Source organism: Corvus hawaiiensis, chromosome 13 (assembly GCF_020740725.1).
Source record: "Corvus hawaiiensis isolate bCorHaw1 chromosome 13, bCorHaw1.pri.cur, whole genome shotgun sequence".
Lineage (NCBI taxonomy): Eukaryota > Metazoa > Chordata > Aves > Passeriformes > Corvidae > Corvus > Corvus hawaiiensis.
In genome coordinates, this window is record NC_063225.1 from 21,085,064 (window position 1) to 21,112,964 (window position 27,901).

Consider the following 27,901-nt stretch of genomic DNA (forward strand, 5'->3'; position numbering starts at 1 on the left):
TTGGGTTGGATGGGACCTTGAAGGTCATCTCATCCCACCCCCTGCCATGGGCAGGGACACCTTCCACTGTCCCAGGCTGCTCCAAGCCCCAATGTCCAGCCTGGCCTTGGGCACTGCCAGGGATCCAGGGGCAGCCCCAGCTGCTCTGGGCACCCTGTGCCAGGGCCTCCCCACCTTCACAAGGAAGACTTTCTCCCTAATATCCCATCTAACCCTGCCCTCTGGAAGTGGGGAGCCAGATCCTACCATGCCCACACCTCCCAAAGCCAGGTGACAGCTGCAGATTTGGAGGGTGAAGGGGTATTTATAAACAACTCCCTGGGTTTATAACCTCATAACCAGGGATCTAAATGAGCTCCTGGGCTGCCCCATGAGAGGTCTCGAAGAACCCACAAACCTGAGGGTTGGTGGCAAAGGTCTCATCCTGCCACTCTGCCAACCTGGGAATGCTGGCACTGCCCCATGCACACCTGGCTCTGGATAAACCTGCAGCTCTAGCTCAGTCCATGGCAATCAGAGCAGCCCTGTTCCCTGCTGGGATCCAGGCTGGCAGCTGAAAGGAAATATTCAAACTGTGCATTAACACCATTTTAGGGGGTGGCCACCACCACAGGGACAATGTCCAGCACCACAGGGACGGCGTCCAGCCTGGCTGACACACGGTGGCACAAAGCAGAGTTGTGTGACTGTGGTAAGCTGCAGCTCAGGCCTAGCTCTGACTCCTAAGGCCGGGAACAGGAGTTCTTCCCAAACAACAGCACCTTCAGCCCAGAAACTGCTGCAATCCATGTGGGAAAACTTCCTGCTGGACCTCGGAAGGCCAAGGAGTCAATTCCTGATGCACAGGCTGGTGAGCTGCCTCAACACCACAGGTGACAGCTGTGCAAACACCTGCACCAGCAGTGACACACACACCTATGCATTTAACATCTCTGTTTTCCCAGGCCTCCATTGCCAGCATAATGGATTGGGAATGCACATTTAAGGTGGAAAGCATTCCTGGAAACTGGCTGTTCTTCAAAGGCATATTTACTGGATGTTCCAATAGCCACGACTCCATAAACTTGCAGTAATATTAGACTGGCTAAAACTATCTGGGATAAAAGAAGAGTGAAACTCCCACTGCCATTTTATTTAATATTTTTATCAATTATCTAAATGACTCTATATAAATCCTTGTCACGGGGAAGTTTGCAGATGCCAACGAGATTGGTGGGAGGGGAACAAGAAGCAGGATCAGACTATCAATACGCTGGGATCTGACACGAGTGAGAGCTGGCCACACACCAGTGAAACGTGATTTAAACAGTCAGGTGCAAGGTAAGAAATCTGAAACCAGAAACACAGGTTACACTCACACGATGCTGCCTCGGGAAGGAATAGTTTGGAAAAGGACTTGGAGGACACTGGAGATTTGCCGTAGCCCTAAAGCTGCCATAAAGGGGGACTGTGATCCCTCAGTGCTTAGAAGGGACAATGGATGATCCCAGCAGGAAGGGCTCCTCCTGGCACACATCTCCAGGAACCTGCTGGAAGGCCGTGTTCAGGCTCTGTTCCTTCCTTAATGGAGAAAGGGAAAATACAGGAGCGGCTCTGCAAAGCCAAACAGCGACCCTGGGGCTGGGGAACGGGAGCTGCCCAGCGTTCTCCTGAAGGAGCCCAAGGGTCAGCTTGTCAAGGGTGTGACTGAGACAGGAGCTGGCCACTGCTCCAGGCACTGACTGGGATGGCAGTTGGTGGGGAGGGCTTTTGGGAACAATGATACCTCTTCCGAGACAGCTGCAAATTTAACCTTGAAGTAAAACCTAACAGAAACAGCCATGGACCATGTCCAGCACTGGAAGAGCTTCCCAGGGCACCAGGTGGAGTGATGAGGTCACATGTTTTCCAGAAGGGGTTCTTTACCTCACCTCTGGGAGGAATTATACAGGGGGTTGACTACACTACATGTGGCTGTGGGAATCCCTGGATTACTATACTGGAGTCTAGTCCTCACACAAACTGTTTGGAGCAGGCATCTCTTTGTATGTGGAGGAATGGAGGAAGCCTGTGGAATGGCCCAGGCAGCCTGAAGGACTTTTCCTGGCTGCCTCAAACTCTACACAAGGGGATACTTCTGCTTAAGCTTTACATACTGTAAGTTATAGGGCTGTCTCTTCCCAAATTAAGCAAACAGAGACTCCCTCCTGCCGAGCTGAAAATCTCAGTATCAGTTTCTCCAGTCCTCACCAAATCCTCACCAGTCTGGCTCTGGAGAAAATGCATAAAGAACCCCCGTCTGCTCCGAGTTCCAGCTGGGGAGCTGCACGGATATCAGCGAGGTTTCAGGGTGTAACAGAGCAGAAACCAGCTCAGCATGCTCATCTTCTCAAGCTAAGTCTGTCCTTCTGTTTCCATAGATTAGCTCTTCCCTGCATTCCCCCTGCACAGGATGCCAGCCTGGCCACGGCAGCAGCGAGCCGTGAACAGCGGGAGGTCCCGCTTCATCCAGCACCAGCTCCCACAACCCCAACACTGGCGGCTTTTGTTCTCCTCGTTCCTGTCTGATCTCTCCAGCCCCGTCTTACATTCCTCCTTCAGGGCCCCCTCCGAAAGTTACTCCACAAAACAGGATGCTGCTTTTCTATTTCAAATCCAGGCCTGGCATCGGAGCAAAAATAAAAAGCGATCCATTGTCACATCGAGGCACAAGGGTCTTTCTCTATCCCTCCCTTGGTTTGTGCAAGCTCAACTATCCCAAGTAAAAATTCAGCTGTTTGGATACACAGGGAATACATGGACTCGGGCAGTGGGATACAAGGAGTGTATTTCCTGGATAAAAAAGTGAATCCATTGAATAAACTGATCTTACCTGAACAGTTTCCTGCCAAAGCCAGCTGGGAGCTCGTGTCAGTCACTGAGTGAACTCCACTTCCCACTGCTCCCATTCAGTGCTGTGTCCCACGCAGCCCAGCATCTCTTGGCTCCTAAATCCCACCTCAGCAGCAGCAACTTTTCCACCATAGACCAGATCCTTGGTGGAGTACCAGGCACAAGTGCTCTCGGCAGAGCCAGGTCTGCCCAGACAGTGCCATCCCTTCCCTTGGGAGCTGCAGCGATTCTAATCATGAAACAAGCAGCTTCCTGACTGCGAGCTATTGCTTCCCTGGAACAACAGCATTTCAGAGGGAATGTGTTATTGAGACAATAAACCAGGCTGTGCATGTCCAGATTAACTTTCATCTGCTGTTTCCGGGAAGGAGCAGCTGCTCTGACAGCTCCCTGCGCCTCCCGTGCCCGTGTTGGTGTTTGCTTTATCTGGAGCAGGGCAGCCCCTTTGAGGGGACTCTCCTGACCTTCCCAATTGCTACAGGCAGGTCCAGGCTGCAGAACTGGAGTCCTTTCAGCCATGGGAGGAACCCTAAAGACCCACAGAGCCCACGCTGCTATTAAATGCTCCAAGCCATGGGGCCAGACCAGAGCTACCCCAAGTAATTCCTCCCGAAACACAGAGTGGACCAGCACTGGACATCTCACTCCCCAGGTCTGTTGCTATTGCACCTTCCTGCTTCCTAGTGCAGGTGGGACCTCTAGGAAGCCTCTCTGCCCCTGCTTGTCTCCCTGCAGGACCTCATGGTGTTTCCCAGACAGCTTACACAGCCCAGTTAGCTAAATCCCCCCCCCATTCCATTCTGTTCTGGTTCAGCTAAACAAGATTCCCACTAGCAGGAGAGGGAAGGTGGTATGATTGGAGCTCACAGGTTACCCACAGCTGCCAAGAGCAGCTGTGGCTGCCTCATCCCTGGAAGTGTTCCAGGCCAGGTTGGAACAACCTGGTCTAGTGGAAAGTGTCCCTGCCCATAGCAGTGGTTGGGACTGGACGGTCTTTAAGGTCCCTCCAAACCTCACCAGTCTGTGATTCCCTGATTATCCTCTCATCTGTGAGTGCAGCCCTCAGAGGTCCATGCCCTGGGAGCTTGGCTTGGACCAGCAAACCCTCAGACTTCTCCAACTCACTGTCAGGCTGTGGAGAAAAGAAAATCCAGAGCTGAGGTTCAGGAAGGGAACCGTGTGGAGGCCCTGAAGGAAACGGAGGTGAATCCCCATAAAGAAATTACCAGGATCATTAAGGATTAATAATTATCTTTGCATCTGATAAGCTATTGGAGCATTAATTTCCTGCGAGTCTTCTGTGAGCAGTTGTGTGTACAACAAATTGTGTGTGAGCTCAGCCCGGCGTTCCCGGGCTCTGAGGACAGCCCGGGTAAGATGTGCTCAGCCACCAGCTATTTTCCAATTAACGTGGAGCTGTGGTGTGATGAGTAATCGTGCACAGAGAGAATCTTAATTTGCCTGCCCTTAGAACATGTTACTGGGATTTCTAATGGGTGACAAACAATTGCAAATCCTCACCAACCAAAATAACAGGGCCCTGGCCAGTGTCAAGTCTAATTTCACCAAACACCAGGGTCATTACATTCTCCTGTGGTGGTTGCTGTGGAACTGGCACCAGGAATGAGTTATTCCCACTCCACGGGGATTTCAGATTTCATCTTTGCTTCTATCTTTGATTTATTGAACAGATTTATTTTCTGGGTCACATGTTAATATTTTTGCCCTTCTGCTAATGATAAGGTTTGCAGTTCAGTGTCTCATTGGTGAAGGAATCAGGAGTGTGGCATCTGAGTGTGCTGGAAATGCAGCTGGCCACCTTTAGACGCTTCCACTGGCTCTGAAACACTGGTGTTCTCCCGCTTTGCAGAAATCTCAGTTCCAAAGCATCACTCTTCTCCCAGAAATGAATTCTGCCTCAGGAGCTGATTTAAATCAGAGACCAAAATAGAGGAAAAACCACTCTCCTGTTATTTTCACTCTTCCCCTGCTCAGAATCTCATGCAACAAATCAGCTGCTGCTTACGGAACATCTTCCCAAGACTGAGCATTTTTCCTGGAGAGGCTGGAAGAGGAGGGCACGTCCCACCGCCGCTGGAGCAGCACAGTCAGCACATCGCCCTGCAAGCTGCTCCCAGCTACTTTCCATCAAACACTGCTGGGCAAATGTTTATGGTGAGAGGTTCTTAAGGCCCCAAAAAATTTTAAAAATGAAGGAAAACTCTCTCCGTGTCCTGCAGGTGATTTGTCTCCCCCCACACCCCCAGTAAAACCTCCCCATCTCCACCCTAAAAACCCCAGTTTGTACCTCCAGATCTGCAACTGCCACGGAGCACCCTGGTCCAGTCAGGGTCATGTTTCCAGCCTCCCTACAGAATTTAGCAAGATTTTACTGCCAGAAAGTAATTTCTCTGCAAAGAAAGACCAGTAAGTCTTGCCTGATCCCTTTAGCTCTGTATAACTCCAAATTTAATGACCCTACACGCTGCCGTGTCCCGTAAATCTTTAATAAAAATATTAAAGAGCCCCAGCAGAGGATCTGCTGCTCAGCCCCCCTCATCACTGACACTCACCCTGAGCTCCAAGCCTTCTTCCCAGTATTTTGCCCTTTTCAATAATAGATTATTTTAACCTTCATTTAGGGAGTTTGGGCCATAATCCATCAGGCAAAATTTTCTTAAAGCCTTGTGGACAATCAGATAGATTTATACTATCTAGCCTGATAGTTATTTCATTAGCATAAGTGATCATATTAGCCTGACATGATTTACCTGCAATACATCCATGCTGACTCACTCCTATTACAGTAAATTTATTCATCCTAAAAAAAAAAAAAAAAATTGAGCTATAAACTAACTGTAAATGAACATTTTTAGAAGAACAACATTCCTCTGGAATCTCTGCCTCCTGTCCTCATTTCTGTTGGGATGGAGCACAGGCATTTTGGGGGTGTTTTGGGAACGGGCCAGACTAAAAGCGAGCCAGAAGGCACAGGAACAAGTGGACACATGAAAGAATTATCACTGCAGAGAGGGCAGCCACAGTCAAGGACACTTGACTCCTTTCACAGAGAGACACAGCACCAGGAATTAAGCCTGGCACGAGACACTCAAAATGGGATTTATCTGATCTGATTTCCTACAGACCCTGACGAAGCCCCTTGGGCAGGAGAGAGAGGAGCAGGTCCACCTCGGAGCTTCCAACCACAGACCCACCACTGCCTTCTACTCCTAATGGGACTACTAAAGCCCACCCCCCAAAGGTAAGAAAGCTGCGGCGTGGCCAGACGATCTGCTTCTCGCGGCTCCTTCCCCACCTGGCGGGCAATCATGTTCTTCCCTAAAGGAAGCTGAATGCAGCTGCCAGGCCCCGGGAGCAGCCCCAGCCTGCAGGGATTGCTGTGGGCACAGCTCACAGGCACTCCCTGGGGCCTGGGGTGCAATTCCAGCTCTGCTCCTGTCCTCTTGTGCCACCTTTAGGCACAGCACCTTCCTCCCGGAGCTGGCTTCCCCTCCCACCTCGAGCCTGCCTTGGTTAAACCCTGAACTCTCCGGATATCTCCCAGAGTCTGCTGGGCAAAGATGTCTAAATCTGCTTCCAACTCTTTCAGTCAAAGCAGAGACTTTTCTTTCATTTTGCTGTTGGCTGAATGTTCAGTTGAGATTCCTCCCACGGCATTTAAAGATGGGAGAGGAGGGAGAGACTTTTTATATGGGCAGGTAGTGACAGGGCAAGGGGCAAGTGGTTTTAAACTGCCAGAGGGCAGGGATGGATGGGATATTGGGAAGGAATTGTTCCCTGGGAGGGTGGGCAGGCCCTGGCACAGGGTGCCCAGAGCAGCTGGGGCTGCCCCTGGATCCCTGGCAGTGCCCAAGGCCAGGCTGGACATTGGGGCTTGGAGCAGCCTGGGACAGTGGAAGGTGTCCCTGCCCATGGCAGGGGGTGGAATGGGATGAGCTTTAAGGTCCCATCCAACCCAAACCATTTTGGGATTCCATGACTTGGGAACTTAACCACATAAATTAAAAGTTTTGTAATTTACGTAAATTAAATTTTGTCTAGGGAAGCATTTTGATATGAAAGGATGCTCACGAAGGCCCCCTCCACAGGCAGCTCTTGGATAATCATGTTACCACCTGTATCATTAAAGTACATTTTAATTTCAACCCTGCTCTCCAAGTCAATGAAGCCACATTCAACACCATGCTGAGGGCAAAGTCAGTCAAGTAGTTATTAAATGGTCACAGTTGAGAGGTAGAACAAAGGTCCAGTCATTAAAGCATTGGAAAACTGGGCCTTTTCCACTGTATAATCCTCTGTCAAGCCTCCCCACTGGTTGGCACAGTAAAATAATATAGCCAGAGATGATATTTTTTCCCTCCTACATAAACTCTCATTTAGTTTCTCGGGGAAAAGAAAAACCTTTTCAAGCTCTTAAGAGTTTGAAGAGAAAAAAAGTTAAGTGTGACAGTCACTGAGGCGTTTCCAGGCTGCTGTGCTGGATCAAGGGATGAGTTGTGTCCTTGAGGAGGAACAGGCACCAGTGAGGATTCACCCCTGACCAACCAGCACAATTCAGTGGAACTGAGGCTGGTCCTTTAGCACCATTGACTTCAAAAGGTTTTAAGCACATGTTTAAAATTATGGGAGGCTTTGATAGCCTGGGATCTTGGTCAAATCCAAGGATCTCTCTAGGAAAGGAGGAGACACTGTCCCCAAGCACAGGACACACATGGCACTCCACATAACCCCTCAATCAGCACATCATCTGTGCCCTCCCAGGGAATCTGAGTCTCTTCTCGATGAGCACCATCAGCGTCATGGCAGTGCTGCAGGAACCTTCTCCTTAATTACACGGGACCGCTGGAGCAACCACGCGCTGTGTAATTAGTCCCAAAATGAAGTATTTCAGTAACTTGCATTTACCAAGTGGTGCTGCCATCCTGATTGCCAGCCACCATAAAAAGATGTTCTTCTTACACAGGAAAACAGATTTTTCCTGCTTCTAGGATGCTGCAGCTTGGAGAATTTTTCCAGGCTTTTCAAACATCGAGTCCTGTGTCCTTACAGATCTCAGGGTCAGCACTGACAAGGGAGCTTATCAGGCACAATGATCTCTGGAGCAGGTTCCCAGCTGGATTAAGCGCTGCTGTGAAGGGAGGAAATCAACCCAAAAACTAACAGGGAAAATGACAGCCTTTCTGCCGTTTGACAGAGATCTTGCTTTTCCCTCTTTTTTCCCTCGTACACGTTCAAAATTTTGTAGACAGGTAATTACATGTCTGATGTAAAGACCACCCCTCCTAGTTCAGGCTTCAAAGCTGGCAGAATTCAGCTGCAATTTCATCCCAGCAATCACAGATCCAGCAGAAATGCAGCTGGGATGGAGGTGGAAGAGCTCACTTCCAGTCGAGGTATTTAAGTGGGAGACATGGAATCAGCCACGGAGCTGCTGCTCCTGCCTTTACCTTCATCCTCCAAGCACAGGGGAGACCTGAAGGAATGCAGAGCTGAGCTCAATTCTCCCACAAGATGGGTATCCAGGCCCCCCTGCCCCCACCTGAGCAGGACTGCACCCAACCTGCTCTCTCAGGAAGGGAATTAAGCGGGGTGAACCAAGATACCCCTAAACCCGAGCCTGTTTCCTACAGCCAGCTCAGCATCCCAGCCCTGCCGTTCCCATCTCTCCCACCCCGGCCATGGCAGGGCCAGAGCCAGCTCAGTCTGCCCGGCCTCCCTGCCCAGGCGTGCCCTTCCTTCCCCACGGAGCCCCACAGCCACATTCCCTGGGACTGCGAAACTCCCGGCAGGCGATGGCTGGCAGCCACATGGGCCAGTGAGCACACGTTATGTGGGGAGGGCAGGAGCGAGGAACACCTCGGGATTTAGGGCATGGTAGCCCAATCTTCCAGCTTCCTCTGAAGCACGGAGTGGACTCTGCTCAGGAGAGGAGCTGGTGTAGAACTCAGAATCACAGAACATTCTGAGCTGGAAGGGACCCACAAGGATCATCAAGTCAGTCCCACTCTTAAGTGAATGGTCCATACAGGGGTCAAACCCACAAGCCTGGCATTATTAGCACCACGCTCTGACCAACTGAGCTAATCCCAGTGAAGAACTACAGAGAATTTTCACAAGGACACTGGCCCAGAGACTCTGCTCCTTTGTCAGGAGCTGTTCTGGGGGGGTCAGAGCAAGAGCTGCACTGCCAAGGCTGCCAAGATCAGGCGTAAATGAACATATCAAACAACCAGAGAAAAAAGCAGGAGGGGAGTGAACAAACATTTGCTTTAACAGCAGCTTCCACTCACCTGGATCTTGTCAAAACACCTTTATCTCATCACCAGCATCAGCATCAGCGCAGTGCCATCCTTGTAGGGCAAACAAACCTTCCCACAAGATGTGAAGATGAAGAGTGAAAACAGCTTCACTGGTTTTCTAGTGACAGGATGGCCAGTGGAGAAAACTGATATTCCCTGAACAAAACCAAAGACTGGGTAGGAAATGAGCCCTGAAATTACCATCAGACATTTCCCTGTCTAACAGACGTTGTTCTGGAGGTCTTCAGTCATTGTTATCTCAGGGCTGTGCCTGGCATCACTTCTGTCTGACACATACACATGGAACAAGCCAGAAATGTATCCAAAGTGCTCCTGAGAAGCTCCAGCCCTGGGGACTGTCCCTCTCCAGCCCAGGAGATCTGCTCACACCATTACTATTCTTACCACTTTCCCAGCACCTACATTGAATATCCCTTGTTGCTAAGTCCATTCTTGCCCTCCCAGCACTGACCCATCCCTCCCTCTTTGCCAGAGCATCATCCCCAGGTGCTCTCTTGCCCAAACACTCCCAGCTCCCTCTGTCTGCTCCCCAGGCAAACGTTCCCTGGATCTATGATCACTCCAACTTGCTGCTCATCTCTGTCACTGTGTGCACCTCCTGTCTCCCCACTGAGGTAGGGACTGCTTTACACATCTTTCAGGTGCAATTTCTATTTTATGAATAAAAGAAAAGATCTGGTCAATCAGAGACGTGGGAAAAAAAGACACAGGAGCCCTGCCTCTGCTCAAAGACGCCCAAAGAGCAAAAGCCTAAAATACGCTGCGGATGAGAAGATAAAATCGGGAGCATCACAACTAAATTGGGATGTCTGGTCACTTTAGCTCTGTCACAGCTGTACCCTGCCGGTGCTATTGAAGCCTCTCAGCTGCCCTTTAGCAGCACGTCCCTTTCTGAAGCTGCCAGGCCTTTGTTCCTCCCCAGAATAGTGTCCCGCTCGTGCACACAGGGGCAGGGCAAGGTTGGACACTGTGCACTGCATTGTACTGTCAGCCTAAATAGAAGCTGATGGGATAATAATTAATTGCAGTCTCCCTGTAATAAAAGACAAGACAAAGCCAGAGATATAAATAAAATCATCAAAGGGACTCACAGAATAGGAGCTGTGTCTGCATTTTGTGGGCAATTTACAAGCCAAAGGAAGGTTGGGAACCCAAGGACTGAAAAGCAATAAAAATCTATGGAGCCCTCACAAAACCGTGACAGCTTCTCACTGATCTGTCTTGTTACCAGGCAGAGGTATAAATTCCCTCAACACCTCTGTTGTTTAAGGAGCTGGAAAGGGAAGGGAAAACCACGGCTTGAAGTGAGAGTGACCCCCAGCTCACTCAGCCCCGCACAGCAGGGAGGTGCCCTCGGAAGAATGGAGGAGACAGAAGGCACCCAGCTCTGCTCCGGGGGCAGCCGGCTGCCAGCAAAGCACCAGCCTGGAAACGGGGCTGCAGAGCTCCGGCAGCCCCAGGGCTTTCATGGAGGCGTTTTTAACTCTCTTTGTGCCACGAGGGCTCCTTTCCTTATGGCCTGCACAAAAGCAAACCCTGCCCTGACCTGCACCTTGTCAGGGCCAGCTGCGTGTCCCTGCTCCCCGGCTGTCACCACCTTCCAGCTCAGGGGCGAGAAGTGGTGACGAGGCACAGCCAGGGCTCAGAGGGCCCCGACACTGCCCCGGCCTCGGGCAGCTGCAACCTGCAGACACGGGAGGGAGGACAGAGGGGAATCCTCCCCCTGCTCCCTCCCCATGAGGCCGTGAGAGAGGAAAATGGACAGAAAAGAGGGTGGACATGAAGGGAGGGGAGGGCAAGATCCTCTGTCCCGTTTAATGCCTCATTCTCACTGAAGTCGGACAAACAGGTTCCTAAACACCCTCAAAGCTGGTAACGTGACACATCCCTCTGCTCAGCAGCCTGTCCTGATCCCCAGATCTTCCCACTCAGCCTCAAGGACAGAAGGACTGAAAGAAGATGACCAGGTGCTCTCATAAAAGGGGGATAGGTACAGCCCTCCCAGACATCTGGGCCAAACAGCTGCTGGTCCAGGCCCCTTCTCCTGGGAAACGGGCCATTGTACATTCAGCTCATCTCCATATGGCCGTGAGTCCCACCACAGAGACACACAGGCTTCCCTCATTCATCCCTGAAGTGGATGGAGAGGGCAGGAACAGTGGGAAAGCAAGGAGGAACGCCCTCAGCCTCTGTGGTAAAAGCTTTTCTTGCTAAGCGTGTGCATAGCAGGGACAAGCTGGAAGCACAGATCCCAAGCCCCAGCCCCACATCTGAGCTTTGTTTTGTGTTTCTATTTCCTCCCCCTGACTTTTTTGTTTTTTTTAAATTCTCCTTTTAGAATCTTCTTCTCTGGCTAAACCAAGCCAAGGTAAAGAAACAACAACTGATTGAAAGGAACTGACATTGCACAATGTCCCGCTCCCCCCGAAGGCAAACACGATCCCCTTCCCAAAGAACAAATAAGTCCTCAACTAAACAGTGGCTTCCTTAATGGAGCCGGCAAAGTCTTTCTTCCACCCGACCCCTAAACAACAAACAAAGCAACCAGAGAGGAAAGTCACCTCCCTTTCCCTTCTCCTGCCTTGCCAGGACTTTTCATCCCCGCAGCAGCGATGCCAGTGGGAAAGGGGCTCTGCCTTGCTGGGGAGCTGCTGGGCGGTCCCCAGAGCAGGGACCATCACGGACCAGCCACTGCCCCGTGCAGCCCGGCCTCCTCAGCAAGGACAGGGGATATGGCCCCAGCTAGCCCCGGGGCAGCACAGCTCTGGCCAGCCCAGGAGCTCAGGCTACAACTTTTGCCTTTGCTTCCAAGTAGGACACAGAACCAGAGCTGGCTTGGTTGGATTTCAGGACCAAGTCTTGGATCTAAAAGGAGCAGCCTGTCTGAGCTGAGGGTCAGCCACACCTTACCAGTCTGAGCAGCTCTCTCCGTGAGCCCTTCTCTATGCACAGAAGTTGGATTGATTATTTTAAAGGTCTTTTCCAACCTGGTTGATTTTATGATTGTGTGACACTATCCAAGGACTTGGAGGGACGATGCCCAGAGCAAACTCAGCAGTGCAGCATCCCCAGCCTGGCTGCAGGGAAGGGAACTCAAAACGGATCAACCAGAGAAGTCTCCTGTCACCTGGCAGGTATCCTGATAAAGCCCATCCTTGTCTGGGTGCAGAGCTGGAGCTGATGGGTGGTGTGGGGGAGAGAAAGGCAGACTGAGAGTTAATCTGTGTCCTTGAATCTAAGCAAGTTGAGAGCTGCTACAGAGAGTGGGAGAGATCTGGAAAGCACCCAAACGTTTGTGGGGCCTGCCACCAGATTCTCCCTCTAGTTTACAAGCAGTCCTGTGGGTAGGGAGGAGGGATGGAGGCTCCAAGTGCTGCCGAGGGAAGAGCACACTGTGGGCACACGAGCAGGAAAATCAGAGCCCAGCTGCAGCTTTGCCAGCTCTGTCACTGCCCACTCCCGGGGACCACCCTTGTGCCATCTGCCAGCTGGGGTGGCGTCTCACTGCTCCCTAATCTGGCTCAGCCAACACAAGCTGTCTTTTTCCATACCCTACACGTGCATGAGCACTCCCCTTCTGCCTCCTTGTCCCTCCGTGGGAGGGATGGATGGATTGGGAATGTACATGAGGAGTTATCAGCACACTGCTGGTGTGCCACATTTCACATCCAAAGTTTCCTGAGGTTTTAAAAGACCACAGCCCAGCTTGCTCCTCAGGAGCCCTCCCAGTGCAGACCCATGTCACACATCCCTTAGCCAAGGCCATTTTTGGAGGGATTAGCTTTGTGCTCTTTAGGGCAGCCTTGTACTGCCAGACACCACAATGGAGCCACGGGACACAGGGATTCTGGACCCATAAGGTCTCCACAGACTGCAGCTTGATAAGGAAGGCGGTGACAATCCCTATTCCCTCACCCCAAGAGCTCTCAAGGCTGAATTCAGTCACCATGAAGCTCAGAACTGGGGAACAGCATCTGGCCAAGGTCTTTGGTGGGTGAGAGCCATTAAAATGCTGTGTGCAGCCTGCCCTCTGTGCTAGGAGGACACAGGCCTGGTGAGATGACCCCACAGCCCCAACACCAAACATTTCTTAGAGCACTCAGCCAGGAAGAGCCTCCTTGCCCAGCTGGTTCAGAAGTTTCTTCTGCCAAGGGCACAGTCCTGGTTGTGCTCCTGACCTGAGAACCAACATTGTTCCTGAGCTTCAAATCCAGGGCTCACCCCCAACCCCCCCCAACTGCATCCTTTCCCGCAGCTCCAGTGGGCTGGATGGCCACCAGTGCCTGCTGGGGGGGAGTGTCCCGGGGCCGCTGCGGTGACCCAGGGCAGGCACTGCAGAGCCGGAGGTCAGATCCCGACAGCGCCGGACTCGGCACAAGAAGAGCGCTGTCAGCAGGGCCGTCACACAGCCCTGTGTGACCCTGCCCTGCACAGAACACACACACGAACAGAGCCACTTCCCTGAGCTGCAGGAGCAGCCCTGGCAGCAGAGGGGCCGTAACCTTTTGCTGAAATACAGGAACTTCAAAACATCACGTTCTGGGGATGGAACAGACGCTCATCTATCACACCTTCAGCTGTAAGATATCCCCTTCCTACCAGCAGGCTTTTTTTAACCTGCATCCAGGCAACGGGAACTGCTCTCGCTGATGGAGTCGTTACTGCACGCACTGGCACAGCCAGCCCGAGGTAACTCCTGCTCACGGGCAGGGGAGGGACAGCTTGGGAACGGCTCCTGCTCAATCGTCCAGAAGGTGATTAAACACTGCGCTGCTCAGATCCACACTGGCAGCCAGGCAGGAACAGGTCAGAGGTGAGGAGGGAGGATCTCGCCATGTGAATATCGAGTTTAAAGAGAAGCCTCTCCCTCTGATCCCATTTCCAGCCTCGTGTGCAGCGTGAGGAACAGGTTGGAGGAGAGGCTGCCTGTGCTGTGCTGTCACAGCAGCACCCAGAGAGGAGGGGACTTGGGCCCAAGCTTAGAAACTACTCCAAGCTGTGCATGGAAGGAGGGGAAGGGTGCAGGCACCTCCTCTGCCCACCCTCCGCACGGATCCTGGGCTATTGCTCCTTCAACCTCGGCAGGCTGATCGGCCTGTCCTGTTCCTGAGCCCTCCTGCCTGCTGTGCAATTTAGGAAGAGCGGCACGGGTTCTGCAGGGTGTGAGCACACCCACACGCTGAACCAAACGCAGTTCAAGTTTTTTCATCAGGAAGTGATAACACCTGGACTTTGCGTATCTATTCAGAGTAGTTTAGCAGTTAGTAGTTAATACTCTCGGTGATAGCATGTGTGAAATGCAAGCAAGAGCTCTTTTGATCTTCTGTCCTCGTGCTCCTGGATCCTGACCCCATGGCACGAGGAAACACATGACTACAGCCGTGGGAGGGGGGTGCTCATGTCCCACAAAGAACATTGCAGTGTCCTCTCCTGCTCTGCACTCCAAGATCCGCTGTCCTGTTACAGCCTGCTGGGATTGTTGGAAGGAGGCAGCTGGGTGAGAAACCATGGATTTTAAATAAAAACAGAGGGATCCTGATGGATATGGCATATGTACACAGGGGCTCAGCTTTCCCCAGGGCTAGACAGGTTCTTGAGCCTTGTGAGAAGTCAAAGATGATGATACCAGATGCTCATGGTGCTCCAAGGCACCATTCCCCTCTCCTCAGAAGCTGCCCAGGTGTCTGCACCTGCAGGCCCATCAGGGGAAGGCAGAGCAAGAGCAGAGCACACAGGATGGCCATGACCATCTAATCAAGGTGTGCTGCTAATGCCATGAGGAAAGAAACGCCATACCTTGCAGTTTATTTATTATTCTGTGTGCCCCAAGAGCAAAACCAGACACCAGCAGCTCTCCCTGCTGTAGGATTCTTGGAGAGAGCACTCCATCCAGCTGAGCTCCCACAGACGAGTGAGGGCTGGATCAGGACTAAGCAGGTGTGTTAAACTCTCCCTCTAACAGAATTTTTACAGCCCCTGAGGTGTTGCAGCCTTACATTAATGCTGCACTTGACTTTGCAGGCTCTGTCCTTCACTCGCAGCCTCATGATGCCGAGGTGAATCCTACAGAGCCATTTTCCTGAGCTCACCCTCCCAGGCACATCAGAGTCACCTGCCACAGCTGTGAAGCAGCTCAGAGGCAGCAGCAGCATCCTGAGAGGCTGTTGAGGGCAGGAGGGCAGAGCTGCCAAGTCCTGAGGGGACCTGTCAGCCTTAACTTTATCTGCTGGAGACCTGCAGGCCCTGAGCTCACACTTGAGGAGCCCTGCAGTGCTACAGCAGTTCCTCTGTTCTTTACAAGAGTTTTCTTCCTCCACAAAAGTGTTGTTTTACAGGCATTTCCTTCTCACAACGTGTCCCCCACAGCGTGTCGGGGTGGTGCAGAGCTGCTGGGGGGACATGATGTGACTTCCTGACCACAGTTCTGTGAACTGGGCAAGAACAGGCAGGCCCTGAACCCAAGGGACCTCCCACCCTGGGCTTATCATTCCAAGGCCTGGTTGCTCCATAGACCTGGTGCATGGTGGTGTGGCCATGGAGCCATGAGGATCAGAGCTGTGTGGGAGGCACTGGACTGCCATGGAGGGCTGTGGGAGCAGAGCTACTTGGGTCACTTGGCGAACACTTAAATTACACTGACCATAGTGTACTCCAGGGTTTAGGACAAACCCCTTCTTAGGGGTGAGCACAGGGGTGACAGCCAGGGGCTGGGTGCTGGCTGCTGGCACGGCACAAGGCACAGCTCCAGCTCAGCGGGGCCATTTGTTCTCTGACTTCATCTTCATCTTCATCCCTGGGCTGTTCTGAAGGGAAGTTTGTGTGAGACAAATGTGTATGGCACACAATGCCAGCTTCAGAGCAAGCTGTGAGGAAGCAGATTGAGCTCTCTGTGCAAACCAACAGCGAAGCCATTCCTTGGTGGCTTCTCTTGTGGGACACTTCAAAGGCACCACGCAGCCACAACGCCGCTGCGGCCCTGGGGAAGGACTCGCTGAATACCCTCCGTGAATGAGAAGTAAAAATTAAGCAGTTCCATTTGGCACGTGCAGCCCAATAAAGATCCCTGAATGCTCAGCTTCTCATTGAACCCAAGGCAGGCTGTTAATTCGTTATTCACTTCCCAGCCTGGAAGGAAAAGCATGTTATACCCGAGGGCCAGAACTGATGAACGGAGCCATAAATCAAGCAGTTTACAAGACCAGCAATTAGGAAACAAGCCGACAGAAGGGAGAACTCTGTCAGTAATAAAGCAGACACACCACAGGATCTGCTGAGTGCTCAAAGCAACGGGGGACACGCAGTCCTTTCCACACTCCATCTCTAATTCTTCCAATCATTTGCTGCTTTTTCCCTCTCTCTTCTACTTCCTTTTATTTCCTCCTGCCCTCCCTCCAATTTTTCCTCTGTTCTCTCCCCCCTCTCTTCCAAAAAGCCTATTCTCCCAGTGAATGCAAGAACACACCTGCTGAGCAAATGGATTTGGCAGCTGCTGCCGGGGAGCAGAGGCACGTGCTGGGCACCAGCAGGCACAGGAGAATGGATATGGGCAGTCCACAGGTGCAGGGTGCTATGGGGGGAGCTGGGTGCTGCTGTCCAGCCCAAGGACTGCACAGTGAGGAGCCCCTGGGCAGGGCACAGGTCCTGGGATGGTGGTGCTGGGGGAGCAAGTGGCAGTGGCAGAGTAAGGAAGGGATGGGGTGGCTCTAAACCACCTCGCTTGTCTCCTGCCCTACTCATATGCTGGATCCAGCACCAGTCAGATCCAGCTCCCTTGACTTTGACAGCAACTTCCAACACCCTCCCAATGTGTCCTGCTCTCTTCCTACTTCCTTGTCCTTTGACATTCCTCCAAATGATCTTCTGGAGTGGGGTTACTGGGTGGCCAAGGGGGTTTAGTGGGTTTAGACCCACTGCTGGTCCTGGTCCCACAGGCAGCTCTGCACCATGTTGCCCCCATAGGACACCCCAGAGAAGGGAGGCAGTGCCTGGGGCTGGCTGGACACTCCTTCCCAGATGCTGCATTCCTGTGGAGCAGCGCTCAGGCAGAGTCAGCCCCAAGCAGCTGTTCCTGCACACAGCACAGGCACACACTCATGAAATCCCAGTGCAGGACATGGGCTTGAACCACCTTTCACATCCCCCCCTGCTCTGTGCACTGCCACAGCTCCTGGACATGGCAGATTTGGGAAATCACAGCCAGAGGTGAGAGATTTTGCCTGTACTAGCCTTTGGCACCAATCTCCCTGACACAGGAGGAATATGGCTATTTATGAGCCTCCTTTTATCAAGGAACAAGGGAGACCAGGCACTGCTCCAGTCATCCCAAGACCAAACGGATCAAGTTATGCCAAGAATTAAGTGTGCGATATTCCAGTGCAGCCTGGAGAGACCTTATGTTAAGAATAAGCATCACTCCAATGCCCTCCCAGCAGCTGATCTTGAGTGGAAAGGCCAAAGATTTGTCTGGAAGAGTTGTCCATGAGAGGAGGAAACATCTCCTCTAACCTTGAGCAGAGAGAGGTTAATAATCCAGCTCCCCCAGCGCTGGGGCTGTGAGGCTTTGATGAGCTCTTTGGCAAGCGCTGTAGGAAAAGGCTGCAATGCAAAGTTAAATAATTAGGTCACTGCAGAGCACAAGGAAAGAAAGTAGCAATATTCTCTGATTCCAGAGAAGGAGCCAACAGCTGGATTTCTGGAGGCAGGCTGCATCAAGCTCCACGAGGAGTTGGGGAGGGGAATGGGTTTCAAGGTCTTGGGAAACACAAATCCCAGACACGAGGCCATGACAACAAAGCACACTCAGCAGCTGGGACTCCTTGGGACAAGATGGGAAATCCTCTTCCAAGGAAGGTTCTTCCCACTCAGATCTTGGCAAGCCACAGTGAGCATTTACATTTCACTTATCCAAGGTCTCTCTCAGGCCAGCCAGCCATGGATTTTACTCCCAGAACAGCCGGACAGTTCTGAACTACCATGACTCACCCCAAATGTGTTTGTGTTGGTGTTTGATGACAGGGGAGATCCCAACAGACGTGTGTGGTGTTTGCCTCAGGTATCCCAATCCACGTTCTTGCAGCCCCTGGGATTCCCAGAGCCATGCAGGGAGCACCCACGGAGCTGTGCTGCTGTTCATCACCTCTGAGCACAGAGCCCACAGGGAAGTCACAGGTGGTGATTCCTTCCTGCTGCGCCATCCCAAGTCTCTCAGCTGTCCATGGTGCACAGGAAAGAAGAACATGAGGGAATAGCAACTGCTGGCACTTGGGCCAAGGGTTTGTTTTCCCAGGAATGTCACAGAGGATTTCCACAGCATCAGGTAAGCTTTGAGTGGCACTTGAAGAGAATTCCAGCCGCTCGGCTCTGCCCCGCTCCGGGAAGGTCAGAGCTCCACAGTGAGCCATATGCTCAGCCTTGGCTTCCCCTATCAGTGCCAGGACATGTCTGTGAGGAAGGAAGCCAGAGGGAATGTTGACAGATCGCCTCCGAGACGGAGCCTCTCCTTGGCTCCCACCCTAATTAACCATCGGAAGGGCCCTGCCTTGCCAATAAAGAGTGTGGGGTTGGTAATTAATTAGTGGCCTATTGGGATCCCAGCACCTCTTGCCCAAGCCCAGCTCCTGGATTGATACAGACAGGATTTAATGGAAACACAGTGGATTTCCCATTCTGGCCTTGAGCTCAATAGAACTGGTTTTTGAAGGAACCTCATTTACAGTCCTGTCCTGCAACTGATTCTTGGCTCCTCACCCTGCAGGTACAGGAGGGACTGCCTGTGGAATGCAGGAATGACAGCGAGAGAGCCCCTGAGCTGATTTGTGAGCTATTTATGTTCTCCATCCTCCCTGCATAGGAAACCAGCAAGAGCAGAAGGACACCACAATCCTTTCCCACAGTGAGAAGCTGGAGGTGGAAGGTGTCCAGGAGCTGGAACAGGGACAGCAAACCAAGGCTCAGGCGATTCTTTTCCTCTCCTATGACCAGGGGTGACACTGAAGCACCAAGGTGGCACGCCCAGGGGAAAGGGCAAGGGCAGAAAGCGCATCAGGAAATCAATCAGGGCAGCCCAAAATATCTTTTAAAGATGCTCAGCAGACAAGATGAGGAGCAGCTGCCAGAGGTCAAGGGATGATCTCTCTGGCCTGGGATGGAATAAGACTTTCCTAAGGGTACTGAGGGTCTGGCACCATGTATGATACCCACTCTGCCACATCCCACCCAGAGATCCAAACCAGAGCCAACTGCAGCATCCTGCAGATTCACTGAACGTGCACAGCAGTGAGACAAAGCTACGCCGTTGGGTGTCAGGGCTGGGTTTGTGGGCCCAACCAGTGACAGAGCTCTCAAGGGCAAAGAGTACAGAAAAGGAGGTCACCCTGCTGAGAACAAGGTGCTCAGAGCCAGACATAGCCCAGTATCAGCAGTGGGACAGGCCAGAACAGCCCTGCACACCCGGAGAAAGGAGCCAGAGCAGGGGCAGACGGGATAAAGAGGAAACCACTCTGCCTTGTGAAGGGAAAAGATGCTCCTTACCCAGCCAAAAGGTGCCAGAACCACATCAACAGTTCCCCAGATGACAGTTTTATTCCCTTATCCTAAAAATGAGAACAGGCCACATGCGGGTTATCACCTCCTGGCCTTCCTGTAGCCACTGTTCCTGCAGACTCCTGCCCTCGGATTCAGCCACGTTTATCCTACACCCCAAATACACCGGCTTTAAGCCCGTCCTTCTCACCCACCAAATGCTCGGTTTTCTTCCCTGCTCTCACCTTCCATCTTCCCTCTTGAACTGGGTGAGCAGGACCATCTGATCCACAAGCTTAACTTCACAGAATCATGGAATATCCTGAGTTGGAAGGGACCCACAGGTTGTCCAAATGCTTCTGGGGCTGTGGTGGCCTTGGGGCCCTGCCCACTCCCTGGGGAGCCTGGTCAGTGCCCCACCACCCTCTGGGGGAGGAACCTTTTCCTGATTTCCTACCTAACCCTCCCTGACACAGCTCCAGCCGTTCCCCCCATGTGCAAGTGAACTGTGAGGGAGGGGTAGCCTGGGATGCTGCTGCTCTTGCTGGGCACCCCAGTTCACTGCAACCCCCGGATGTAACCCCCCCCCCCCCCAAATGCTGCTGGACATCCTCTGCCCAAACTTGCAGTTGTCCTCCCTTCCTAACAAGCTCTCTGGCTCATTAACCTTGTTTTGCTTTTCTTAATCTCCTTTATTGCAGCTGGAGCCTTTCCAGCTCCCTCTCCTGGCTTGATGTCCCTGTCCCTTGCAGCCCTGCTCCAGGGGTACGTGTGCCATGCTGCTCTTATCCATCTATCCCCAAGTCACAGCATTGTCCCAACACCAGCAGCTGCACACTGGCCTCTCCCAGGTGACATCCACGCTGGGAGCTATTGTAACCTCTCCTTTCAGAGTCCTCTGATAGCCCTTGTCCAAATAAACTCATCTTGAAAAGATCAGGATTTTTCTTTCCAACAGACACCGTTTTCATTCCTCTCAGCCCTCATTTTTCCACATAAAGCTGTCAGTTCCATGAAAATGTCAGCTCAAGGCTCAGCAACCATCGAGAAACAGATCAAGTGGAATGAATCATTTGGAAAGCAAAGAACAGAACAGACAAATCTATGATTCATCCACACCTTGGGTACTGTGGGCACTCGTGGTCCCTTCATCTCTAAAGGGGATATCAGAACTGAAACAGATTCTGAAAAGAGCACAACAGATGGTGGTAGACACACAGCATAATTAAAAGCACAATTACCGAGGCACAATGAAGTAGGCTCAGACTCGTTAGTGTGCAAGAGAAAAGGCTCGTGGGGAAAAAGTCAGGGTGTGAAGTCATTACTGCTGTGAAGAGGGCTTGGCTCCTCACCTCCTCCTCCAAGCCAAGCGCTCAGGGCTGTGGATTAAGCTTGGAGAAGCACCCCAGGAGGTGCAGCCCACCCCCCCAAGACCAGGGAATCCATCCTCTCCGTCTGCTCCTGAAACTGGCTTTGCTTCAAGTGTCTCAGGAACAGAGGGACAACCACATTCACCTCTACGATTCCCATTATCTCCTTACTCTCAGTCAAACATCCTCTCTTTTCTCTATCATATTAGGAGAAAAGCCCATCCCAGTGTTCTCAAGAGTAAGTTAATTATACCAGTGCTGAAGGCCTTTCCTTGCCTCTCCCCATCTGTCCTCTTTCATTCATTATGAAGGAATGAGCCCCCACCTTCTATCAGCTCATAGCACCCAGCCACCCACCAGATTTCCAAGGAAGCACTGTCGTGCTTTTCTTTATTCATGCTTCTAGCAGGGAAAAACACCCACTGAGCTCCTCACTTGTCTTCAAAACCTCCTTCTGCTGTGACTCTACAGCAAGTTTGGCAGCACAGCACCAGGATCACAGTCAGGATCCCCTCACTGCTCCTCTGTTCACCTCCACCAGTCTCACACTTCAGCAGGAGCTCTCCGGGACAAGCCTCCTCCTTTTCCCTGGTACAATTCCACACCACAAAGCTCGGTGTTGCAGCTCTCATGCTGAGGATCTACCACAGGAGCTCCCCCAGGTGCACCCATCACTGGTTCAGTATCTTCCTCTTCTGATCCATTTCTTCCTGAAGGACCATGGGAGGGACATTCGGGCCCCTCGCTCTACTGGTCCCACTCTCTTCCTAGACTGGTTGAGCTGGGCCAGGGCATGCAGTGGTCTAGGCTGGCCCCAAGTCCTCTGAAATGGTCTGCAGGGAAGGAAAGGTCCTGGAACCAGATTTGTATGTGGAATTAGCTGGAGTCCCACCAAAACTCTGCGACACTTCATCTCCTCAGCAAAACATCTGAGATGCTGCACATTTATTTACTGTGATGTTCCAAGTTATAAAGTGCCTTTCTAAACCACCCTGGATACACACTGGGATGGGAGCTGGCATCGTCCCTTCTGCACTTGGAAAAGCCCACGAAGAGGCTGGAGGAGCTCTAGGAGCACACGGGAAGCCTGGTGGGTGTTCAGCCAGTGATAAACCTGCTATGAAAGCAGAATCTCTGCTAGCATAGGAAAGGGCCAAGATTTTGGAAAAGATTTCACAGTACTGAGCCCTGTGCTCCAGGAAAAACCAATTATCCGGGACAGCAGACCAGAGAGGTAGAACAATCCCTGTCCTTGAAGACACACAAAAGCTGACTGGATGATGTCCAGACCAACTGGACCTCACTTTGAAGCTGGCTCTGGAGACTCCCTGAGTGTCCTTTCACCCCATTATCCTCTGCCTGTGGAACTACACATCCCTGACACCACAGGCAAGTCTCAATTGCACAGGGAACAGCAGGGCTCTGCCAGCCAGCCCCAGAGCACTCCCTGGAGCTCAGCTCTCCTCCTTGGCTTCCTGGCATGAGATACCCACAGCACAGACCCTTCTGGCCCAGTCCCTGAGCTGGGTGCCTTTTACACACAGGAGAATGGCTCCTGTCTTGACAGCATTCCCACAGTCTTGCAGATAAACCAGAGGGTACCCCTGGAAAAACAATCTGCAGGAAAGCTGAAGTGTTGGAGTGAAAGGCCGGCTGGTTTGCATTTGAATTTCAGTAAGAATGCACTTAGATCAATGTTTGGCTCCAAAAAACCCTTCCAGATTTGAAAGCAGTTCCTAAGAGCCTTGCTAAAGCCGTTCTTGGCAGTAGGGTGGTGCCTGCAGGAGAAACACCAGTTCCCACTGACGGACACAGCATGGCAACTGCCCCTCCCTTACACCCAGAGACACCTCGGGACTGGCATCCTGGGAGGAGGGATTTTACACCTTCACCTGGGGATCATCATGGAAAACAAGGGCTTATAAATCCACTTTATAACCTGGAACATCCCAGTAAATAAATAAATGTGCAGCATCTCAGATGTTCTGCTGAAGAGATGAGGCGTCGTGGGCTTTTGATGGGATTCCAACTAATTCCACATACAAGCCTGGCTCCAAGGCCTTTCCTTCCAAGCAGACTGTTACTGAGCCCTTCCACCAAAAGGCTGAATGCAGTGACTGACTGCATTCCTCCTGGCCAGGACCTTCTCTGGCCTCTTCTCCCTTGCTGCAAAGCTTAGCCCTCCCTAACAGTGCGGCACAAGGAGAGAGAGGACCATGCTGCAGGACATGGGTTGAAGGGTGTTGGGTTTTGCTGCTTGCAGATGTTTTCAGGGACCTGTTATGAACTGAGATCACTTGGATTTGCTTGGACATTTGTAGCCCCACACCCCCAAGAGTCTGCAGTAGCACAAGGGAGGGTAGTTCTGCCACCAGGGAGCTCAGCCCCTAAGTCCTTGTTCAGGGCTATGTATTTCAGGACTGGCAGGAAAATAGGGAGGAGCAGAGGCAGCATCACAAGGGGAAACATGAGAGACTTCCCTTGGAATAACCCCTTCCACAGAGATGGGTTCAAGCAGCTGTAGGCTCTTCCAGGTTACACCTTCCAAGTCCCTGGGATCAGTCAGAAAGAGGCTGAGTTGTTTCCACAGCCTGAGTCTGGAAACTACACCCAGTAACATTTACAGAGATGGTTCAGCACTGGCCCTGCTCCTGTTCCCCAGACATGCAGTAAAAGGGTGTGCTGGCAGCTCAGAGAATCCCCCACGGCATGTTCAGTTGTGGCTGGTGCCCTTTAAAATAATCAGCGCATCCTCCAAAACACTGCCTGCATTCCCTGCTCTTGAAAACTGCCTGCTGGAAGTGCTAATGTGCTGTTAGACTCTGTGTGATGATTATAGATGATAAACATAATTATTTTGGGTCCTGATGGCCTCTGCTGTCTCCATTCTGTTGCTGATGTGTAAAGCAATCTCAGTGTTACCAGTTTTATGGGCAGAGCGTGGAGGTACAGATTTATTCCTGAAGCCAAACCTTCAGGGAACGACTCCCTCGAGGCACAGAGCTGTGCTGTGACAGATTCCTGCCTCTTGGAACGTGGAGTCTGTAAGATGCACCTGAACATTGCCCAGCCCAGGTCAGAGAGTGATGGGGATGGGTTTCCTCACCCAGCTGTAAATCCCGAGGGGAGGAAAGCACTGGTGATGGAGTGGGAGTGGTTTGACTGACCTCTGCCCAAAGCAGTGCTGTCAGGCAGGTACCACACAACTCAGGATTCCGTGGAGATGAAGAAAACAAAATCTCCTAAAGCAGCACAGTGGTACCGTGCTGGGGGTACCGTGTGTGAAGCTGGGGTGGGGGAGCCCTTCAGATTAGGACCAGCAGATGCCTCAGGTTAGGATCCAGAGCACAAACCTCTGACTTGTTTCAAACCCCTGACTAATCCATCCTCCAAAAGAGTGTGCTTGCATTCTGGCCATGGGAATAAAGACAACACTGCTAAGTCCTGTGGGGAGGATACCACTGTCCCCTATAGAAGGGGGTGAGAGACCAGAGGCACGTGCTGTGACAGCTGCAGGGATCTGCACAGGAGAAATAACCAAAGGAAGGCCCACTCCTTGTGTTCCAGCATCTTCTCTTTACTGTCATATCGTCCTGTTTGTAGCCTTGGGCTCTGAACTCCCTCTTCTGCTATGCCTGCCACATCCTGAGAGAAATGGAAGTGGCAAGGTCTGGACAGCCTGCACGGCATCATAAACTTTCCTGCCAGTGCAGGAGGAAGGGGTTACTGGGAGAAGGCTGAGGGGCAGAAGGAATAGTGGGATTGGCAGATTTTAAGCTCCCCAAGCGGCCCTGCTTCCCTCCACACTAACCGCATCATGACCTGGCTCCACAGAGACAGCCACTGCCTGGAAAACAACCCGCTCTTTAAGTTTTATTATTAAATAAATAGACCCAGCCAGCTATCACGAGGCCCTGCAGCCAGAGCAGCCAAGGAAAGGATTGGAGAAGCCAGAAAAGCTCCAGTGAGAGCAGGTAACCAGAGACATGTTGAGCACAGAGCAGAGACAAGGCTCCTCACACGAGCAGGCTGTGGCCCCACAGACATCCCCCCTGGCCTGGCCTGGCTGTGCAGGGTATTTACACGTACAGGCAGGGCGACGCCGAGCCCTGGCTGCTCAACAATCAACTTTTATTCTCTGCAGGCTGGCAAAGCCAAGATTTCAGTAAACACGCAACCCCAAAAATGCGCCTGCGGATTGGGTAGAGCAGAGCCTGTGCTCTGCCTGCCAAACTACAAAGGCCTGCTCCGGTGGGTGGTTTCACGGTGAGGTTTCTGTGGGGAGGAAGTGTTTCCAGTGGTCAGGGCAGGGAGCGGGGCTCCAGGAGACCTGGATCCCATCCCTGGCTCTAGGAATCTGGAAAGCTCTGATTGCAGGAAATCTCACACACGCTCAGGAGCCGCTCTCCCTCTGCCCATCCCTCCTTGCAGAGGCACAAAACGCTGCTCCGAGGGGGAGGCTGATAACGCTGCCTGACCTTGCAGGGGTCGTGCGGCGCTGGGTGATTGATGCCTGAAAGGCTGTCAGAGCTCTCTGGATTAAAATCTCTCTGGAAGGCACTGGGAGACGTGCACATACGGGTGCAGGCACGTGAGAGGGAGACATGCAACTCACACACACTCTGCTCTCCTCCCTGCCAGCAAATCCCCACCCAGACTTGCTGGGCCCGCTATTCCTGCATTTAAATATTTACAAGATGGGCCTGCAGAAAACCTGGGGTTTGGAGCAGAACAGCCAACACTCGCCTCAAAGCTGCCCTCACACACCCAGCTCAGGCTGCTCAGGCTCAGCCCCAGCTCTCTGCTTTTACTCACAAAACCAGGCCAGTGTGAAGCCTGAGCCCACAGCAGACACAGCCCAGCCCTGCTCAGTTTGGCCAGGCTGGAACCTGGGACCTCCCCTGGCCCTTGGCATGGCTCGCTCTTCCTTTCACCCTCCACGTCATTCACATGCTGCTTACTCCATCTTTTGCCTCATTAACGAAGACACTAAAAAGGCTGGACCGAGCCCTGATCCCTGTGGCATGCCTTTGGAAAAGTACCTCCTTGAGCAGCTCCCATCACCTGCTCCATAGGAAGGACCTTGCCTGGAGGTGTGCAGAGCTCCTAGAGCAGTTCCTTTGCCCCCCACCAACTGCACCAATAGTTTCCATAACAAATAAAAAAGGAAGCAGGAAGGAACATCACACTCTCAGAGGATGGCTCTGTGTTGAGCAGCCATGCTGGGCTTGGCTCTTTACAGTATTTTATCCATCTTTTGGGCTCCCTCCCTGTCCTAAATGGATCTGGACACTGTTAACTTTTCTAAATCTTCTCTTACCTTGTTGGCTATGTTTCAGAAATAGGTGGCATGAGTCAATCACAGAGGACCAGTTCAAAACATTGTAAGCTACTTCCCTCAAGTGGAGGGAATAAAAATCACTCAGCTGTGTGTTACAGGCTCTGTACGTACCTCAGGTAGGAGGAAGATAATGGGAGATGGATACCTGCACGAGGTAGAACCTACCAACCTGTCTGAGAGGTGTCAGGAGAATAGAAACATTGCCAGTGATAGTGCAGAATAAACTTGCCAACTGCACAGACCTCAGGGCACACCGGGGGCACCCTTTGTGTCAGACCCCAAAGGGGCAGGTGCTCTGAGAGCCCAGCAAGTTCCCACATGGACAGCTCATCTACATCCATGCCCAGGTTCTGGGAACATGCTGGAACAAGCTGAGGCGAGTGACAAGGGCTCCTACACAGCACTTCAGCACGAATGGAAGAGACTGCTTAGAAGCAGCTTGAGGGGTGAAAGACCCGAGTCCTGAGGAACAAAGCTTTCCTGCCTCCCAGAGCTGGGGCTGAGAGGCAGGATGGGATGGAAGGAACCAGGCCCAGCTGCAGGGAACTGGCAGAACTGGGTGGTGGGACCTACACTCACCCCGAGGCTCTGTCTGATCTCGTGGTCGCTGTTTTCCTCAAAGAAGCCAATGAAACATAAAGAATCCCCATTTCACCACAGTTCTACAGTTGTGGAGAAAGCAGCCCAGCTCCAGCCTCTTCTCTGTGCTCTGAGCAGGAGGACATTTCCTCTCCTGCAAATGGAAAGAGATAAGAGGGGTTTAGCACGAGGCAGGATTTGTCTCTGATCAGTCCGACAAAGGGACACACAACCCGTTTATTACTGGAAATTAATTGTGCCATCAAGGCAGATGCCTGCAATTACTTCTGTTAAATATTATCTTTAATTAACTGTAAAATATATAATTAATAAACTTGCCCCCTCATTTTTGTTAAGTTTCACTGCAAAGACCTTATTACTGAAATAAATCTTCCTAGCAGCACACGTTGACAGAACAGAGGAAGGTGCATGCCTCTAGCACAGGATAATTTCCTCTTGGGAAGTGGAATTAGGAGGGAGGAATAATCACCTCTCTTCATGGCTAGGACTGCAGAGACACCCCACTCTGCCACCAGTTGTTTCAGCTCGTGCTGCTTGGAAGCAAGCATGGAGAATCTGCTTTGGCTGGCAGGGATGGCTCGCTCTGAAAGCTGTCGGGCAGATGCACGCTCGTCTTTCAAGCCTGGAGAAACAAAAAATAAATTTCCTTTTTTGATTTACAGTCCATTAAAGAAGTTTTCTGACTATAAAGCAGAAAGACCTCGGTGGTTAGGCTGGTTCTTTTAGAAGCCCCATGTTGCTCCAGCTCTCAGTGCTGTGCTGGAGCTGCATGACTGATTTGCTTCCCACGTACATCAGAACTGTTTGGATTCAGGGAGGTTTGGGCATGGCTCTTAAACCATCCCAATTAGAAACGC

The 27,901-nt window shown here is 51.9% G+C and overlaps 1 long non-coding RNA gene across 1 annotated transcript in view; it reads right to left on the minus strand.

Annotated features, from left to right (window-relative positions):
- The window catches only part of LOC125332880, a 104,379-nt gene that overhangs the window by 31,988 nt on the left and 44,490 nt on the right, over nt 1-27,901 (minus strand). The window contains exons 5-10 of the long non-coding RNA XR_007206645.1: nt 27,514-27,666; nt 27,024-27,177; nt 5,643-5,692; nt 5,180-5,240; nt 3,889-4,003; nt 2,852-3,145 (exon numbers count right to left, since the gene is read on the minus strand). This is a non-coding gene — a long non-coding RNA (uncharacterized LOC125332880). The remainder of the gene's footprint in view (nt 1-2,851; nt 3,146-3,888; nt 4,004-5,179; nt 5,241-5,642; nt 5,693-27,023; nt 27,178-27,513; nt 27,667-27,901) is intronic.